Source organism: Ursus maritimus, unplaced genomic scaffold (genome assembly GCF_017311325.1).
Source record: "Ursus maritimus isolate PB19 unplaced genomic scaffold, ASM1731132v1 scaffold_3, whole genome shotgun sequence".
Classification (NCBI taxonomy): domain Eukaryota; kingdom Metazoa; phylum Chordata; class Mammalia; order Carnivora; family Ursidae; genus Ursus; species Ursus maritimus.
The window spans coordinates 35,134,208-35,153,682 of record NW_024425563.1 but is presented as its reverse complement, the minus strand read 5'-3'; the positions used below and the strand labels follow the sequence as shown (position 1 = coordinate 35,153,682).

The window sequence follows — 19,475 nt, the reverse complement described above, 5'->3', positions numbered from 1 at the left end:
GTAATTATTAGTCACATAGAATTGCAGGTATTCTATCTGTAAAGATGGCAATTGCATATGACGAACCTAATGCATTAAAAAAAATTGAAATAAGTACTCCAATTAGAAAACAAAGATTGTCATTTTGTATGAAAAATGCAGAAGTATGCTACTTATAAGAGACATACCCTAAACATAAAGGCACAGAAAAGTTTAAAGCAACAAGGTGGAAAAGCTGTGTTCTATAAACATTAAAACTAAGAAAGTTGGTGTAGCTATATTGATAGAGGAAAAGTAGATTTTAAAGTAAGAAGAGTTACTAAAAATAAAAAGGGATGTTTGCTAGTGTTATCTTCTACCAGGAAAGGATAACAATTCTAAATTTGTCTGTACCTAGTAATAGCTTAAATTATCTAAATAAGGGGTGCTTGGGTGGCTCGGTCGTTAAGCGTCTGCCTTCGGCTCAGGATGTGATCCCAGCGTTCTGGGATCAAGCCCCACCTCAGGCTCCTCCGCTGGGAGCCTGCTTCTTCCTCTCCCACTCCTCCTGCTTGTGTTCCCTCTCTCACTGGCTGTCTCTCTCTCTCTCTCTGTCAAATAAGTAAAATATTTTTTAAAAAATCTAAATAAGAACATAAATGAAAAGCGTCAAATCTACAGTCAGGTTAGGAGAAATTCTAAGACCTTTCTCAATAATTGAAAGAATATGTAGATTAAAAACATTAAAAACAATAAAAAATTTGACTACAATGAACATTAAGAGAACACTGAACACAACTGCAAAATATTTTTTGAGTACATATGAATCATTTAATAAAATTTACCTTTTTGTAAAACATATCAATTCTCAAACAAAGATTGAAATCACACTGAAATAAAATTGAACATCAGTGATGAAAAAGGCAAATAGAAATAAATCCAAATGTTTTGATATTAACCACTTATTTCTGGATAACCACTGGATAGAAGAAATCACAGTGAAAGTTAGAAAATATTTTGTAATGTAATATAAATATCTCCCAAAATTTGTGGGATACATCTGAAATGATAATTTGAATACCGATAAATCTGAGACTTTTGCAAATTAAGAACTTCTGAAATAATATCACTTATGAAAACTGATATAGGAAGAAATGAGAAATCGGAATAGTTCTGGGTCCAGTTAAGGAAACAAATATGTAAATAAAATCCTTTCTCAAAAGAAAGCTGTGGGGTATGTTGGTTTTAAGAGTGAATATTACTAATGTTTAAGAAGTAACACCAAATTTCCAAAAACTCTTTCAGAGCATAGAAAAAGAAACGCTTTCCAACTCATGTTATAAGCTAAATAACTTTGATATGAAAACTTGACAAAAGCACTGCAAGAACAAATCATTATAAGCTAATCTCTTTCATGAACACAGATATAAATATTCTGAAGAAATATACAAATAAAATCCAGAGTTATATAAAAAGAAATTGTATGTGACAACCAGACTGATTTACTCCCAGGATGGAAATACACACACAAACACAAAAAATCATGTATGTATTTTTTATTTTTAATTTATATATATATATTCACACATTCGCACACACATATATATGTGTCTACAGTTGTATATATATTATTTCAACATTTGTAGAAAAAACATTTGCTAATTTTTAACACTCATTCATAAAAACTCTAAGTTAACTAAGAATGAAGGGAACTTTCCTAATCTGATAAAGGGACCTCTCATAAACCTTATAGTGAACACCAGTCTTAACATAAAATATTAAGTTTTCCCTCTGAGTTTCTACCTGAGAAGAGTATGCCTGCTCTTATCACCTTATTTAATATTGTATCGGTGTTATTATCTAGTGGAGTAAGGCGAGATAAAGAAATAAAACTGATAAAGATTGGAAAGGGAAAAATGCTATTATCATTCACAACTGTATTCACTATTATGTATTCAAAAATTTTTATAAGTAAGAGAATATGGCAAAGTCACTATAGTTGATCCTCATTATTTATGAATTCCAAATTCATGAATTCTTCTACTTGTTAAAATTGATTTGTGACACCAACCAAAATCAATACTCATAAAACTTTCATAACTATTTGTGAACATGCACAAAAGGGTGAAAAATTTCAATTGCCCAACGTACATGTTCCTAGCTGAGGTCAAAGAAGGCTTACCTTCTTGTTTCAGCTCTCACACTATAAATGACAGCCCATTTTTATGCCACAATTTTTATACATTTTTGTTTTTTGTTGGTGATTTTGCCATTTAAAATGAGCCTTTCTGAGTTTCCAACGAAAGTGTTGTCTTGTGCACCTATGCTCAAGAAGGCTGTGATCTGCCTTGCAGAGAAGATACATGTGTTAGATAAACTTCAGTCATGAGTTATAATGCTGCTGACTGTGAATTCAATGTTAATGAATAAACAATATATATTTAAAAAGATTTCTTTGAGCAGAAACATAAATAAAACAAGGTTATGCGTGAATCAGTGGGTGAAAATGTGACCAGAGGCTCACAGAAATCTAACTCTGTATTTCCCAGGGGAGCCATGCTTCAGTATTCACTAATTCAATGTTCATGGTGATTTTATGGAACATTATTCTTTTAAAGATTTTATTTATTTATGTGACAGAGAGACAGCCAGCGAGAGAGGGAACACAAGCAGGGGGAGTGGGAGAGGAAGAAGCAGGCTCCCAGTGGTGGAGCCCGATGTGGGACTCGATCCTGGAACGCTGGGATCACGCCCTGAGCTGAAGGCAGCTGCCCAACGACTGCGCCACCCAGGCACCTATGGAACATTATTAATGTGAATAATGAGAATTAATTGTATTTGCAAGATCTATATACAAATCTTTAGAGTTTGTATTTTTATCAGGAACAATTAAAAAATGAAAATGTTGAACTATCATATGTAATAATTTTAAAAATAAGTAAACCTAGGAATAATTTTAGCAAGAGATAAATAAGACTCTACACACAAAAAAGTTCAGTATCTTTTTAGGAGAGATTAAAGGAGCTACATCTTTCCTATATTCAGCCTCATACAGACATGCATCCATAACATGCATGGAAATAAAATTTCATCCTTGTGTTTTCTTTTTTGCCCATAACCTTCAAAGTCAGACTTGTCTTAAATATCTGTAGTCAAATATGGTGACAACCTTTCTGATTCAAACTTAAAAAACTTCCTTGGACAAATATATAACCTACTCAGTTTTTTAAAAAATCATTATTCCCAAATATTCTTTTGGCTGCTGAGGCATTTTAATTTTTAAGAATTCCACATTAAATGCAAAAGCTCTTGAGTGGGTGGAATCTGAAGCTACATTTCACTAATACTAGTTAGGGAAGATCCTATTGGAATGAGAGAGGTGCAGAATGGGAAAATTACAAGAGGGGGAGACGTATAAAGACCAGTGTTGCATTATAGTGCTTTACAACCCCTGCTCACACTCACAATGTGCTTCCTTTTACTAAAATTTAATCTCATATTTGACAATTAAAACCCTTGTCTTCCTTCTGAACTCCTGGGAGAAATGGAGAAAAGTGATGCTTTATTAAGGCAAGTTTTCTTAGGGGAAGTCTGCTATGAAAATCCTGCTTCCTTTTACATGGTCTAAATCTATCTCCGTTTTCCTCTGTGGCTCCATTTTGACTCCCGAATCAGCTTTACTGTTTACTGAGACTCTTCACTCACTGCTCCTCTGAATCATTTGGGTATTATTAATATAAAACTGCTGCTTAGTCATTTTTGGGTTTTGCACTTTTTGAGACACACATTATGTTATAGACTTATAGATTCCACCGTCCCAAAGTAGGAAGTAACATTTTTAAATGCTATTCTTTGAGGGATGTAAGTGTTATAATATGTAATGTTAAGTTCTAGATGCTGAGAAAACATATTTTCTGGTCATATTCTTGAAACCCCTCAGTGGCTTCAACACCTGAATGTTAGAAGAGAAACTGAGTCTCCATCAAGCTCAACCATATCATATCCCAGATCAGGAAACTGAGCTTCCTTTACAAAAACAGTGCAATATTATAAATGAAGAACCTAGAATCTTGCCTCACTGACAATTCTTCAAGTGCTATTTTGTGGTGAATAAATCATTCATTTCCCCCTCATCTTTGCCAAGTGAATGTTTCATTGTTCAGCTGAGCTGACAGAACAGATGAAGGCGAAAGAGGCAATACTCAAGAGCACAGTTACTGATAAATAATTACAACAAGGACATTATAATTATTTAATTAAAATCTGTGCACGGGGAGAGATTATGAGTCTTTCAGCTTGCTACCTCATTTAGATGATACTAGTCATTAACCAATTTAGCTGGAGTCAGCGCCTAAATGTCCACATGCTCCACTTTCTCTTTGAAACCTGTGCAGTCAGCAGCCATGGCTGCACGCTCTGTGTCCTGCTGCACAGAGCACAGGAGCACTCCTTAATAGCTTTAGCTTTAGGAGACGCTTGCAAGTCTTAACTACCCATAACCATCTCATAAACCTTTTCTGGGATTCTGAAGGTTTTCCTTTGAAACATAGTGCCCAGAAATTTTGGTGGTATTTACTCTTATTAAGAACATACTGAAACTTCTGCTAAAGAATAGAAATCTATAGAATACAGGCTTGATGAAGCTCTCCCTAAAAAGCTTTCTTTTCTGATGTATTGAAAGGAGGAGGGGTTCACCTATATGGCAATCCTACACAACTACTCCAAAGACAGCTCTATAGTCAGACTCTAGGGTACTAATATTTCAATCTCTACATAGAAATTAAAGTCCCTGTTCTTCAGGTGTTTCCTTTTCGAATATATATATAAAGAAAAGGCAACTATACACTATTACTACACTGACTGTTGGGACAAAGGAAATAACAGAGAGAAGCACTGATCTTAATTTAATGGGGTCTCTCTCTCTCTCTCTCTCTCTCTCACACACACACACACACACACACACACACACATACTTTCTCTATTTATTTTGCTTTTACTTTGATAAGTCATTTATTTTACTCGGCTGTGGCCCAGTTCTGCAAATTCACCTAGTTTCTAAAAATGTAACGAATTACTCTATTTCTGAAATCAGCTTGAAGTAGGACATCTTGGCAAATCAGTACACTCCCACAGGCCTCAGTACTTACAAAAAATAAGACAAACTATGGTCACGTAAAATTTTTTAATAAAAGTAAAATAAGTGATCCCTGGACCCTGGGCTACTTCTGTGATAGCCTAATATGATACAGCTACCGAAACTGGTGAGTCATCTCTGAGAGTTAGAGCACTAATAACAATTTTTGACATTTTATGCAATCTAGAGAAGCTGTGTAAAAGAGGCTCCTGGTCTATTAATGCCTCCCCCAAAATACAAATTTCAGAAATATTAAATGGTATCGATATGGTAGAACACACAGAAAACCAAATACAAAAATACCCTTTTGAAAGAATTCCTTTGCCTAATCCACTTCTTTGACATAGAGATGACTCTTCTACTCAATATAGGAGAAATGAGACCTGGACTAAGTAGAAAGGGCAGACTAGACAAATTTGAGGATTAGTTTTATCTATATTAATAACTACTTACCGATATGTAGGCTCATGTGTTTTTTCTTATAAATTACTTCTTATAAAAAAAAAACCTACTTTCCCTTTTACTCAAATATGTACTCTGCTACATCAACTCTTCCTGCTTCTAGGGACCAATCTAGTTTCTGTCTCAGGGCTTTAACCATTGCTCTTCCCTCTATCTGTAATGTTCCCTTTTTTATGGATCTTTAAATTTCTAGCTCCTTTTTGTGTACTATTAGCTTAAATGTCACCTCCTCAGAGAGGTCTTTCCTTATCACTCTGTTAAAATAGGCAGCCATTTGTTATTCTTCATCCTAACACCTTTTTGTTATCTTCATAGTACTCATCAGTATTTTTAATTACATAAGTATTCATTTGATTACACATATATAGACTGTTTCTCTTTGTAGACTATCAGCTCCATGAATAGAGGTGCCATGTTGGTCTCATCCACTGTCACAGTTCCATTGTCTGGTGCAGTGCATGAATGAATGAACCCCCAATCAACTTGACGTAATAAACAGAAAGTTGCATTTAAATAACTTTGCTCCTTCTTTTACTTTCCCTTTTTTTTTTTTAAGATTTTATTTATTTATTTGAAAGAGATAGAGACAGCCAGCGAGACAGGGAACACAAGCAGGGGAAGTGGGAGAGGAAGAAGCAGGCTCACAGCGGAGGAGCCTGACGTGGGGCTCGATGCTTAACCGCTGTGCCACCCAGGCGCCCCTACTTTGCCTTTTTATCCCAGCTGGTTAAATTTTTGACTAGTGGTTGAATATGGTTGACAAGTATTGCCTAGATTTTTGTGCATTACCATGTAATTTTTACCTTTATTCCTACAACATGTTTTGTTTATTTTGACTTTTTGGTATTTTTCTCTATTGAATCCCATTCTGTTTATTTTTTACCATCTCTGTAATTGAATAATATTAAAATTTGAAATATATATCATAAAAATATTAAAATATGCTGTTTTAAATTTCCTTCATTTTTCTTTTTTTTTAAATTTCATTGGGATCTTGATTTCTATCATTTACGGGTAGTTCCCCCAAAGAAACTCTCAATTCATCTTCTAGCTCAAAATTAACAAGTCAGTCACTATAGAATCAATCCATCCATACTTGTGAGATTATTCCACTGATACATGAAACTAAAATGATATTCTAGTAATTAGTGTGTTATTAAGGGGGCATTTCACTAGATTTCTTCCTTTGTTACAATAGGCATATATTATTTTTTCTAATGGTAAACATTAAGGTTTTTCTAAATCGGTTTGTTTGCCTGTTGTATAATAACCCTAAAATTCTACCCTGGGTAAATTTTTTATCACATATATAAAGTAATGAACAAGACTTGAACACTATTTTTGTTTATGCTAAATTAAAGTTACATGTCATTCTACCTGAAGCAAAGTATTCTCAAGCATTAAAAATGTGGTCAGACAAATCATGGCAGTTCAACATATTATATTGTTCCTGGGATTGGAATGACTAAGTTATTTGCAAGAAGATTGTATCACAAGGTCTGCTACAGTTTTACTTTCCTTTTTGTATTATTGTAATTTAATTATGAGTATATTAACACTATTCCCTGGCATTTATTTTCTTTCATTACTCCATCTAAGTTATGGCTCAAACCTCTCAGAACTTTAAAACCATGAAGTTGATTATATACTGTTACTTTCAATACTATGGATATCAAAGTTGTTGCTATCTTTATCATGGAATGAGGAGCAACTGAGCAAGTTGAGACAGCAGGGCAACTTATCCAGTGTCTTATGTGTTGGGTATTATGATGTGACTGTGAAATCCTGTTTGGAGTTTCATCCATTCCTGGAGTGGGTATGGGAGGACTATTTATATACATAAGAACAAGGATTATTTTGGAACGAAATATAAACGGTTTTCCAATTCCCCACTTATTTTAAATTTCCCACATATCTCCTAGTCTGAGACATAGATATTTATGTTTGCTTAAGTGTCTTATTTTGTAATTTCAGTTAAAGCGTTAATGAAGATCCCTCCAAAATCACTACAAATAGTAAAACATATAAGTATTGCTAGAAAGTCAAACATCCCAATTTTACCCTGCATGTAAGTATTTCTGTGTTGTTTTATTTTCTTACCTCTACAGATGATGATCATCGTGAGAGAAGTGATTTTTTTCTCATCGCTTTTGTGTATCTCTGAAGTTCCTACTCTGAGCCTGAGAGCTGGTAAGTATTCATTCAACATTTGTGGGGGGAAAATTGTATAAAAACTCCTTCTGTTATGAATGACCAACTTTAAAAATGCGTAGAATATTAAACAATCTGACATTATTAAGGTAAAAATCATTAAAGCCATTGAGACTCTGTAAAATATCAGGATATATGCCCAGATTTTGTTGAGTTTGCAATCTAAACCACTTGTTTAATAGAAAGAGGTTTTCCCCTCCAGACAACCTATTCACATCAGGTACCCATTTCTGAAATAGCACCGTTTTGAAAACCTGTGAGGTCAGACTCGATATCATGCAGGAGATTATATGAGCCAGAAAGTAAAAGCTCACATCCTCTTAAAAACCTTTAATACAAATAAGCAGCAGAAATCGTCGCAAAAAAAGAAAAATGTAGCTAATAACACAATCTCTTACAGATGAACTAGCATTACAGTTTCTGAAATATCACTGTGAAGTTTTGCTTCTCAACTTGAGGTTGACTCTCTTTATTAATGTAACCTCTTGGGGGATGATATTACATCACCTTGTACGTGCGATCTGCACACGGTTGTTAAAGACCTTTAAATCTAATGTGCACTGACCTCTTGAACATTTGCTCTCACTGGTGGTTTCCAATTTCTTCTATATCAAATGGTGACCTTCACATTCTAACTCATGGATATAACTATTAGAATTGAGCTGACATGATAAATGACTGCTCTTGCCTTCTTGGTCATATTTTTATTTTTCAGAGATTCAGTTGATAGTTTGGTCTTTTCAGTTTGCCTTTTACTTCTCCTGAATAATGGCCATTTCATTGTTATTTGCATCCCCCTACAGAAGAAATACTCAAATAATTTCATTAGCAAATATAATCTCTGCAATTCATGGTTTGATATTATTGATCAACTTATTTGATTTTTTTTCAAAATTAATTGAGGAACATTATATGCAACCATGTCTACTCATGATTATCTAAAAATGTGTTATCTTCCACATTTGCAGATTTCATCATTTACCCTATCCTGCCCAGTCCTACCGTTCTCGCAGTTATCTAGTTATTTTTAAAAGCCTTTATGATTTAGGTGACTATCAAAGTTTTCTGTATCTCTAATTCACCATAGGTTAGTTTCTGCAGTTTATCCCCCCTGTTGATGTTTATCTTCCTGCTACTTGATACTAATTATGTCTGAACCCAAATTTACTTGCTCTAGGCATGTCATTACCAAACTGTCTGTCTTTGATTATCATCAATGGCGGAACAGCCCTGTCCCAGCTTGACAACAACAAATTGAGACTCATCCTTCAGTTATGTCCACACAAATTATCTGTACAACCTGAAAGATTATTCTTCACTTACCAAATTTTAGCAACTCCAATTAACATATAATGTTTAGTCTAGATATCCATCAATTGGCTTAACTGAATTTGTAGCTGATTGCCTGAATAAATTTGATATATAACTACAGTATAGTCAGATAAGAATTTTTAACGTTAATGAGGATTTGTTTAATGGACAATAATAGCTCCATTATTTAAACACTAAAAGGGTAAGTGCTACAGTCAAAAATTAAACTAAGCTATTTCTTGAATTATTTATCTGTTTCCACTTAGGTGTCTTCCTGAGAACATTTTATAATCTGAAACACTTATGACTGTTTTATGATGGTTAAATTTTTACTGAAGGAGTTAAAGCATTTTCTGTCTAATATACCTCCAAAAATAACCTTATCTGACTTGACAAACATGGTCCAATATATATTTAAGCTATTTTGAAAATAATGGAAAAATCTTATTAATAACTGTTTTCTCTTGTGGGGTGTGGTGAATAGTAATTTAGGGCAGGTGAGAGCAAAGCAATTTAACATTTCCCTTGTTAGTTCCTTTGACCTACAAGTTTGGAGGTCTCTGCAACACTCTTGAGCTTTTTCCACAGGATAAAGTAATAATTGCTAAAGAATCTGCCAAAAAAAATCTCTGTTTTGCTGTTAGGTTCTGCCTCTATCTTGTTCAGGTATTTATTTCTTATATTATTTCTGTCTCCAAGAAGAGAAAAACTACATGTGTATGCGTGTGTGCATTGCTTATATATATTATATATGGTGTATACAGTTGACTCTTGAATGACACGGGTTTGAACTCCATACATCCACTTATATGTGGATGTTTTTCAATAAATGCAGTACAGTACTGTAAGTGTATATTCCCTTTCTTATTATTTTCTTAATAACATTTTTCTTTTCTCAAGTTTAGTTTGTTATAAGAATACAGTATATAATACATATATAAAATATGTGTTGACTGTTCATGTTATAGTTAAGGCTTCTAGTCAATAGTAGGCTATTAGTAGTTAAGTTTTGGTGAGTCAAATGTTATACATGGACTTTCAACTGTGCTGATGGGTCAGTGCTCATAACCCCTGCATTATTCAACTATATTTTATTATAGGAGAGCATATATCTATATTATATGTTTCTTTTCCATTTCCAAAGGAATGATGCCCTTAACTTGATCTTGTATAATGAATCCATGTGTCTGACGAGTTAGGAATATGTATTGCCTTTATTTTAAACAGTATGGCCATTGGCTTTCACCCATTTATGGAATCACCTCTTACCATTGTATTTAATTTCTCTCTATCTTGGCTCTTCAACCAGGTCAAGAGAATAAATTCATGCAAGTATATTTTTGAGGAAACCAAGTAATGACTACTAGAAATTACTTATTGAAGTAAAATGACTTGATTATGTTTAGGGCTTCTCTGAATCATTTTATGTTCTGGGTTTGTGGGTGACTGCATATTTTTGCAATTCAGAGCAAATGCCAAATCAAAACATTGTCCAGTAAAAAGTGCACAGAGCTGTGAGTCAGACAGCCTAGAGCGCAATGTTAATTCTACCATTAACTAAATAAGAATTTTGATAATCCCTGAAATTTCCTGGATTTCATTTTCTTTGTTTGTAAGATGAAGTAGTTAAATTATCTAAAATTTCCTGCTTTCCAAAAGTTCTGTGGTTGAGAAAATTCTAAACAGAATTGAGAAAAAGTAGTTTGACTTCAGTAAATTTCCATTCTTAATTTCACATTTCCTCCCTCCGGAAGCGCCAAGTGCTCTCTTGCTGCCCAAGGCCTCCTCAACACAGAAATTGCCTGCCTGACTCTTAACAAGTTTGAGCTGGTGACTTCTGAGCCTAGACGTTGTCTGCTTTATTTCAGAATAGCACCAACCTCCAATAAATGCAACCTGAGATGAAAGCAAAATCCTATATCTTATCTTTTTTATCATCTTCTACTCCTTGATCTATCTCACTAGCTCAGGAGTGTTGTACAATAATATTATCTACTAGTATAGAAAACTGACATTTTCATATATTTCAATGGCAGTTTTAATTAGTACAGCCTTTAGATAAAGTAAATTGGTAATAAGCAACAAGAGACTTTCAATTTTTTCATAATTATTGACCCATAAATTCAACTTCTAAGACTTTGTTTTCAAGAAATATTAGGAGGGACACATAAAGATATAAATATAGCACTATTCCTAGGGAGGTGGGGGGTATATTGAAAACAACAGAAATATCCAAAATATGACATCTATTAAATAAATTATGAGGACCTCTGTAAGAGAATATTATATAGCCATAAAAAATCATGGTTTAAAGAATAATAATATGTCAAAAAGGTGACTGATTAATCAGTATAATTTCTAATTGGGAAAATTCAGGAAAGAATGTAAAAATAAACAAATATATCTGGATTCCCACTGATCAAGGCTATTATTGTTTATACGTTTGTGAACTTCTCCTGTCTCTATCAAAACCAAGTATTGCTTTATAATGTGAACAACAGCAAAATCAAACAAAAATCTCTTCTTGCCAATGGCCATATCGGGAAGAAACCAAGATATGTGTATGTGTGTGTGTATCTGTGTTGAGACATGAAAACCAGGTATATTGATTCACAGAGAGGGTTTGTATACATATAAATGTAAAAATCATATAGACACATAGAGCCTTCAATAATATCATAGTTTCTCCCTCTGAGCAGGGTCTTTTCAACATCAGCAGATAATTACTTTTGGGAGGGATTTATTTCTCTGTATATTGTAAGGTGTTTAGTAGTATCTCTGACCTCTCTCTGATAGATGCCACTACTAATTCTCCCCTCACTAATTTGCGACAACCAAAAATTGTCACCAGATGTCACCACATTTCTCTTGGGAGGGCAGCATCATTACTTCTTGAGAACCACTGCTCTACAGCTACATTCTCCCAGACTGTGCCTTTTAAGCAGCAAACAAGATATATCTATATTAGGTTGTTTTTAATAGTTAGGAAAAGCAGAGGATCCAGATAAAGGCACTATTGGAAAAAATTGCCACATACTCCTGACTCCTAAGTACTGGTTTGTTGTTGTTGTTTAAATGTTCCCAAGTACTGGCACAGTCTCCTAGGGCATGGCTTCCTTGTGCAGCAGCTAGCACAAGAGAGCTCACAAATTTCTGATCCCCAGTATTCTTTCACTCTTTAACATCTGACAAACCGGCATAGTCTCAAACATTATTTTTATATCTCTAGGTCTACCCCATCACCACACCATGAGAAATGGAACTGCCACAGCCTCACCAATATCTCCCTGGCTGGGAGGGGTAGGAGTGTCTCGTTACTGTTCCCCATGACCTCTACTGACACCATGGGGGATGGAGAGACCTTGTTACTGCTGGGCAATGGTGAATGGCCTGACTCTCCACCAGGCTTCTTTTGATACCATGCCAGTATATGGGAGGGGCACCAAGTTATGCCAGTGGGGGTAGAAGTCCCACATGGTTTCCACTGACTCCACAGGGGTCAGCCTCATCCCTGACAGTAGTCAAATTCCTGACTCCCTTCCTGGCCTTCTCTGATACTACCCTAGTTGGGGAGGGGTTGGGACACCTCATTAAGACTTGGCATGGGTGGAATTCTAGGCTCCCCACATGGCCTTTGCTAGTGTAGGTGGAAATGGAGCTACTATTTTATCAGTGGTGTTTAGCAGGAGTAGAGCAGCTATTTTCCAAAATCTTTCTATCTTGCCAGGCTGCCCTTTCCCTGGTTATTGGCTAGAGAGAGTAGACTTTCTTTGGGGCTATTTTTGTTTCCATCTTTTGGCATTTCCAGGTTGCCTGCTAATTTAGCTCCAGATCTAGGATATATGAAGTAAAAATATATGTACTTATACAATGTATAGTTTCCCCCAAATCATCTATTTCCTTGACATTTTCAAAGTTACTAGCATAAGAAGGTACAAAGAAATATCTTGTTTTTAATCTTTTACATGTCTGCAAATTCTTCACTTTTAATTTGTGCTCTAGTATTTTCCTGAGTTCAAGAAAAAATTTTGACCCCAGGCCACACTGAAGGTCTAGAATATTGTTTTGAATTGATGTGTATTATTGCCCTTTATTGTAAGGAAAGGTAAAATTACAATTAGGCAGCTCGAGACTGGGACTGCTCATTAATCCCACATGGGTGTCATTTTCATCTTCTCAGATAGAGATGATATATCTATCCTACAGTTTTGCAATGAAGCTGAAATAAAATTAAACAAATAAACAATTAACACAGCTTCTGGATTTTAGGAGGTGCTTGATACATGTTGGATTTTAGCTATTGCAGGAGGGAAAAAGTTTTCCTCGATACTTTTAGGGTTCCTGGTCAGGTTTGCAAATTAAACTGACAAAGACAGATTAAGAGGAAAAAAATAGGGGTGCCTGGGTGGCTCAGTCGTTAAGCATCTGCCTTCAGCTCAGGGTCTGATCCTAGAGTCCTGAGATCGAGCCCCACATCAGGCTCCTCCGCTGGGAGCCTGCTTCTTCCTCTCCCGCTCCCCCTGCCTGTGTTCCCTCTCTCACTGGCTCTCTCTCTCTCTGTCAAATAAATAAATAAAATCTTTAAAAAAAAAAAAACAAAAGGAAAAAGGTATGTACATATCATTACATGATACAGGAGCCTTCATAAAGAAACAAGCCCCAGCGACACAGACCTGTATTTTTATGCTAGGTTTTATGGGGAATGGAGTTGGATAGGAATATGATAGGTAAAGGAGTATGAGATAATTATAGTAAATTGGGGGAAATTTAGCAAATCCTGTTGTTAAGATTCTTCCTGGTGTCCCTTTGTCTTCAGAGAAAAGGATGCTCCTTTCCTTTGCATATAGAAGGGCACCTCTCACAGGAGGATTTTATGGCCTATTTAAGGGAAGAGGACAATATGGGTGGGTCAGAGTGACTTCCTGCTTCTGCCATATACTCAAACTCCTTCAGCTTAGTTTGTTCAATATACAAAGGTGCCTTATTTTGGGGTAGTATGTCCTACACCCCATCACTGTTTTAGAATATAATGAATGATTACATCGATGGTGACATTCTTTATCTTTTCAAATTTATTAGTAAAATTTTCTAATTTTAATTTATACTTTCAATAAATTTGTTTTGAATACTATGTACTATTTAAATATTAATAGTAATTAGTAAGGAAGTTTCCCAGTAAAGTAATTTCCCCCAAAGAATCCAAGCCAAAGTAAAAAAATTCATGACATTAGCTTCATGAGAGGATGCTCATTTTCTTATATGTCTGTCCTCTTCTCTGTAAATTGGGCCTTGTTATGCTCTTGTTATCTTGATACACCTCACGTTTAATCCCCAGCTCTTCATGCTCTCTTCTGTGATCCTGTTCCCTAGGTGCATGCTTTAGCAGGCTACATCCATAAGAATTTTCTATATTAGAACACAAAAACAACATGGAAATTTGGGGCTTGGTGATCGGTAACGAAATAAGAGGTTCAGCTATATTAAAGAGCCTGAAAACCACTTGACTCAATATTTGTTTTTTCAGTTTAGGTCTTGCCCTGCTATCTAATTGGTTGGACACAGAATCTGATTAGAAACAAAACAGATGACACAAATAAGAAAATCCAAGAATTTTATAGAATTTACAAGTCAGTAGGAAAAATAAATGGTAAATAAATTGGGATAAGAATGGGCAAATAAAGTATGCAAAGAGGATAGTTGGAGGGTACAAACTGTAAACTTTACTAAAGTATAGCATAAATGCAGAAAAGTGCACCAATTATAAGTGCACAGCTTAATATATTTCACAATGTGAACACATTTATTTAACCATCATCAAGATTTAGAAGCAAACCATTAGCAGAGTTCCATGGCCCTTTCCAGACGCTGCCCCCACCGGCTCCAAGGGTAATCCTATTCTATGTTCATTCTGAAGCTCCATAACACTGGCAAGAACTATATGCCATGACTTTTGGAAGAAGAGACCATTCTATTTGAAATCCAGCATAAGATAAGATTTCCTCATTTTATGAATGCTATGATGCTTTTCTTATTATATAGCAGCATTAAAATCCCCATCCTCCATCCCCCTCTCAGAAATCTTAAGGCTTAACCATTTCATAGCCATTGTAAAGACACAGTTTTAACTAAGTTCCAGGTATGTTATGTAGTCACAAAATGACCTAATAAAATAGGGACTATTTATAATTATTCCACATTTATTGTTGAGGAAACTGAGGATAAATTAATTGGCCAAAGTCTCAGTTTTAACAAGTGACAAAGTTGGGATTAGAGTGCAAATTAATGATTCTAATGTGTGAATTCTTAACCACAAATTTATTCTCACACTTTCACGCAGATACTAATAATATCTGTGATATTATTCAAACTCTCTCCTCTATTTTGCCTCAGTTGTTTCACATTTGGTGGCTCATTGTGAACATTGCTTCCATCAGTTTGTCCTTTTGAAAGTTAATATAGAAGCAAAGGTAAAAAAGAAAGCTGTTAGAAATGATGTGCTCAGTAAAATTAAATATGCTGGAAGTTTTCATGAAGATTTCCACCTTAGATGATGGACTACATCCTTGATTTTTAACTCTTAAGATCATATAAAAACTTCCTCTTAGATATGGTGTTTGGCTTCAGAAATAATCATTGCATGAGAAGGTCATGTATTGTAGCTTCTGGAATATTTTCAAGCTTTGTAATTAATAAAGGTTATCTGGAATTATATAATTAAGTCTTCATGGGATACTTTATTTATATTTAAAGTTTTAAAATCAAAGTACCTTTAACATGTGACCATCTTTTAATCTATGAAGATACGAGTTTCAAAGATTAGGTTATGGCATAAACAGAATTTTGAAGATTAGGTTATGGCATAAACAATGTTCCATAATAGTAAATAAATTCACATAAAAAAAATCATATAAGATTTCACCTTTTTAACATTTTACCTAGTATTGCACTTGTAGGAGACATAATATATTGTTAGTCTAGTAAATAACCAAATGTCCTTACAGTTCAAGTGTAAAGTAACAGGTTGATGATGAAATAGATTTATTCTATGAGATAAAACTCTCATATTATTCCTGATCCATTAACACACAGTTCTTTGTGCCTTAGATTTATACAGTCTTCAGGCAAAAAGAAAAGCTTATTAAAATTAATTTTTCCCTTAGGACTTATTCTGGATTTTCACACACATTGCACAAGCGAAATGGCTTTTAAAACTCATGCTTTTTGTCATCCTAATTGTTTTACACATCTTGGCAACTTTTCACACCCTGCATAAAACAGGGGTTCATTAGGAGTCATTAAAAGAAAATATTTTTCTTGCAAATGCATTAGGGAATTTGCACATTATTTTATGCCATTTTCAGAAGAGATGTAAATTGTGACTAATCATGAAGCAAACAGGGTCACTTAACAATAATGTAGGAAAGAGTCTCTCAGCAACAGCATTTCAGAAATGAGAACTTGATGGGATTTGGAAATTGAACCATTATTACCTGTTGATAAATGTTTAGCATTATATTTTTATTTGATCAGTTTTAGTTCTTAAATGATTAGTGATATTTTTATATATTCTTAGGTATTACAAGAAAATAAATATAAGGAAAATGAATAATAAAATCAAAATCAGAGGTGAAAATTGTATTCTTACTTTACTTTTGGTAAAATGTAAAATTACCAAATGATTTCTTACAAAAAGAAAATAGGTATGAAGTGAGATAGAGGGAGAAGGGGGAGGTAAGGTAAATTTAGCAGACATACACAGTTTAGGTGGTGAGATGTTGTTGAAGAAAGAAAAAAGGTCCGTATTTCAGTATTACCAACATATAAGTCATATGAATGAACAAATCTGATTTTATAACCACTTCATGGAGGATCCAGGAGTAGTGTTATTTTTAGAGCCTTAAGAACAAGGAAAAATAACCAAATCATTGCCATTTAAATGAAGTGCATATATTAAGAGCAAATAAAAAGCATTCTCTAACTTTGTTTCTCAGAGCAACTTTTATTTACTGAGTCATATGCAATTGCACACATGCTTAGGTTCTGAACAAACAGGTTGTTAGAATCATGTAGTGAACTTTACATTCTAACTGTACCTGCATAACTCCAGGGTAAACTAAGCAATAAACCTGATCCCAGCATGTAAGAGAGCCAATGCAGACTCATCTCCCCTATTTCTGACATTTCTTATGACCATATTTTATTTAACAAAACTAAGAAATTTCCACTGATATAAAACTATTAACTAAACTACAGACTTTATTTTGATTTCTCCCAATTTTCTACTCATGTGTTTTTCTGTTGCAGGATCTAGTTCAGGGACAGTACCACATGTATTTAGTCTAACACCTCCTTAGTCTCCTTTTGAGGAGTATTTGTCTAGTATTTACAGAATGCCTCTCAATTTCGGTTTGTCAGACATTTCTCATGACTAGAGTAAGGTTTTTAGGTTTGGGGGATGAATAGCACAGATGTGCCCTTCTCATTCAATCTTATGAGGCCAGCTACTTCTGTTAAAATTTACTTCAGTTTGGTTTCCATGGGAAGGTTATTTGTATGATGCAATTTGCTAGGCATGCAAGCCCTAGTCATGTGCTTGACCTTTCTTGCCTAATAAGAGTAACTGAAAAAGTTGGAAGGAGTCAAGACAATTTTCTGGATCAAACAGAATATTAACAGGATCTAAGAAATTATGAAAATAGTTTTTAAGAAAGCCAGAGTCATCTTATGGCCCCTGCATCAGGAAAAAGATAATGATTAATTTTTGGTGAAGTTGGCCTGATAGACAGTGAGGATCATGTCCAAAGACACATCATATTCTTCATTGGCTGAAAATCTACTTTGTTACTTTTTGTTTACAAATCAGCCTTGGATTTCACATAGTTTGATTATACAGGAATACTTTCGAGCCAGATTGCTTGGGTTCACATTCTTGGCCCTCCCTTTGTAGTTGCCCAGTCACTGACCCTTGCTACATAATTTGAGTAAATGCACACAGAATCCTAAAACAACAACACCTGGCATAGAGTAAGTATTCAATAAACATTAACTACTATCATTTTTATTCAAAGCTACAAGACTTTATTGGTAAATATTTTATGTGTCCCATTTTAGTGTGGACAAATAAGGCATAGAACTTTTTAAGGGGGAAGGAGCATTATACAAATAAAAGTACTCTTACATAGTTTGCCTAGCCTTTTTGTTTATATCATCCATTGTATATATTTCTCTATATTCCAAAATTAAATGCCTAGTTCCCTATTTAAGATTGAGTTCATATTTATTTTTCCAAATACATCCTTCTTTCAGTTCTCATTTATTTTACCAACATTCACATCATGTGTAGTTTTCAGATATCAGGCCTCTTGATACCTAAACTTTCCCTGTTAATACTGACTTCTAGATTCAAAAGTTGGCCTAAAAATCTGGAGAATTTTATGTTTATTTCTGGTACACCATAGCAGTTAAAGCTGTTTATTTAGTACCCTTAAATAGTTTATTTAGTAATCTACACTACTAATAAAAATGGGAAAGCAAAATATAAATAAACTCATTAAGAGTTGGCAGAATGGAATGTGAAGCACTGTTTACATAAATAAACAAATAGTGAGTGTGCAATTATTTCTTTATGATCTGATTTGCCTGGCTTTGTTTCTGTACATAGGATGACCTTCTAGGTAAGATTGCTCTTTGCTTTTCTGAATCAGAGGATTCTAGAAGCCATATGAAAAACTCTACAACAAATGTATGAAAATTCAGTTTCACAATCTTCACTGTGATGAAATTATATCCAGTATATGATACATACACCTCTTCATTAAATGAAGGAGTTTCTTTTCACTCATTCATGTGCAAATTCTGTGACTCCCATTGACAATGATCAGAGGAGCAAAGATAAAGCTGTTCTTTAAGCTCTTGCAGAAAATAAAAAAGAGCTGTCTCAGAAGTCTCTACCAAATCCCTCATCAACTCTCATTGGCTCAAATTGAGTCACATGCCCATTCCTTGCTCACTTCCCGAGGGGATGCATCGCCTAGAGCTGGCATTGGTCCAGCTTGTCCTGACATAGGTCAGCTGAAAGGCAGAGGACAGAAGTTGAAACTTGTGAGTTCTATTAGGAAGAAGGACAGAGAATGGATGATAAATAGGCAATTAAAAATTCATATTATGGTAAAAATTTGGATATATGTTAAATATACATCCCTATGTCTATTTATAGTGTGAGTAAGAGAAAGTTTCTGGTCTCATGAACTCATATTCATTGGCAAATACAGACAAACTAAGATAATTTTAATATTTAATATGTGCAGTAAAAAAACTGAAACAGGGTGATGGGAGATGATTATTTTAGAATTATTATTCTAGTGAGGTGGCCTCTGTGAGATGGTGATGTTTAGACAAG

The 19,475-nt window shown here is 34.5% G+C and overlaps 1 long non-coding RNA gene across 1 annotated transcript in view; it reads left to right on the top strand.

The window, feature by feature from the left end:
- LOC103659009 overlaps positions 1-19,475 on the top strand; it is a 168,716-nt gene that overhangs the window by 117,768 nt on the left and 31,473 nt on the right. Inside the window, exon 4 of the long non-coding RNA XR_567379.2 lies at positions 7,663-7,744. This is a non-coding gene — a long non-coding RNA (uncharacterized LOC103659009). The remainder of the gene's footprint in view (positions 1-7,662; positions 7,745-19,475) is intronic.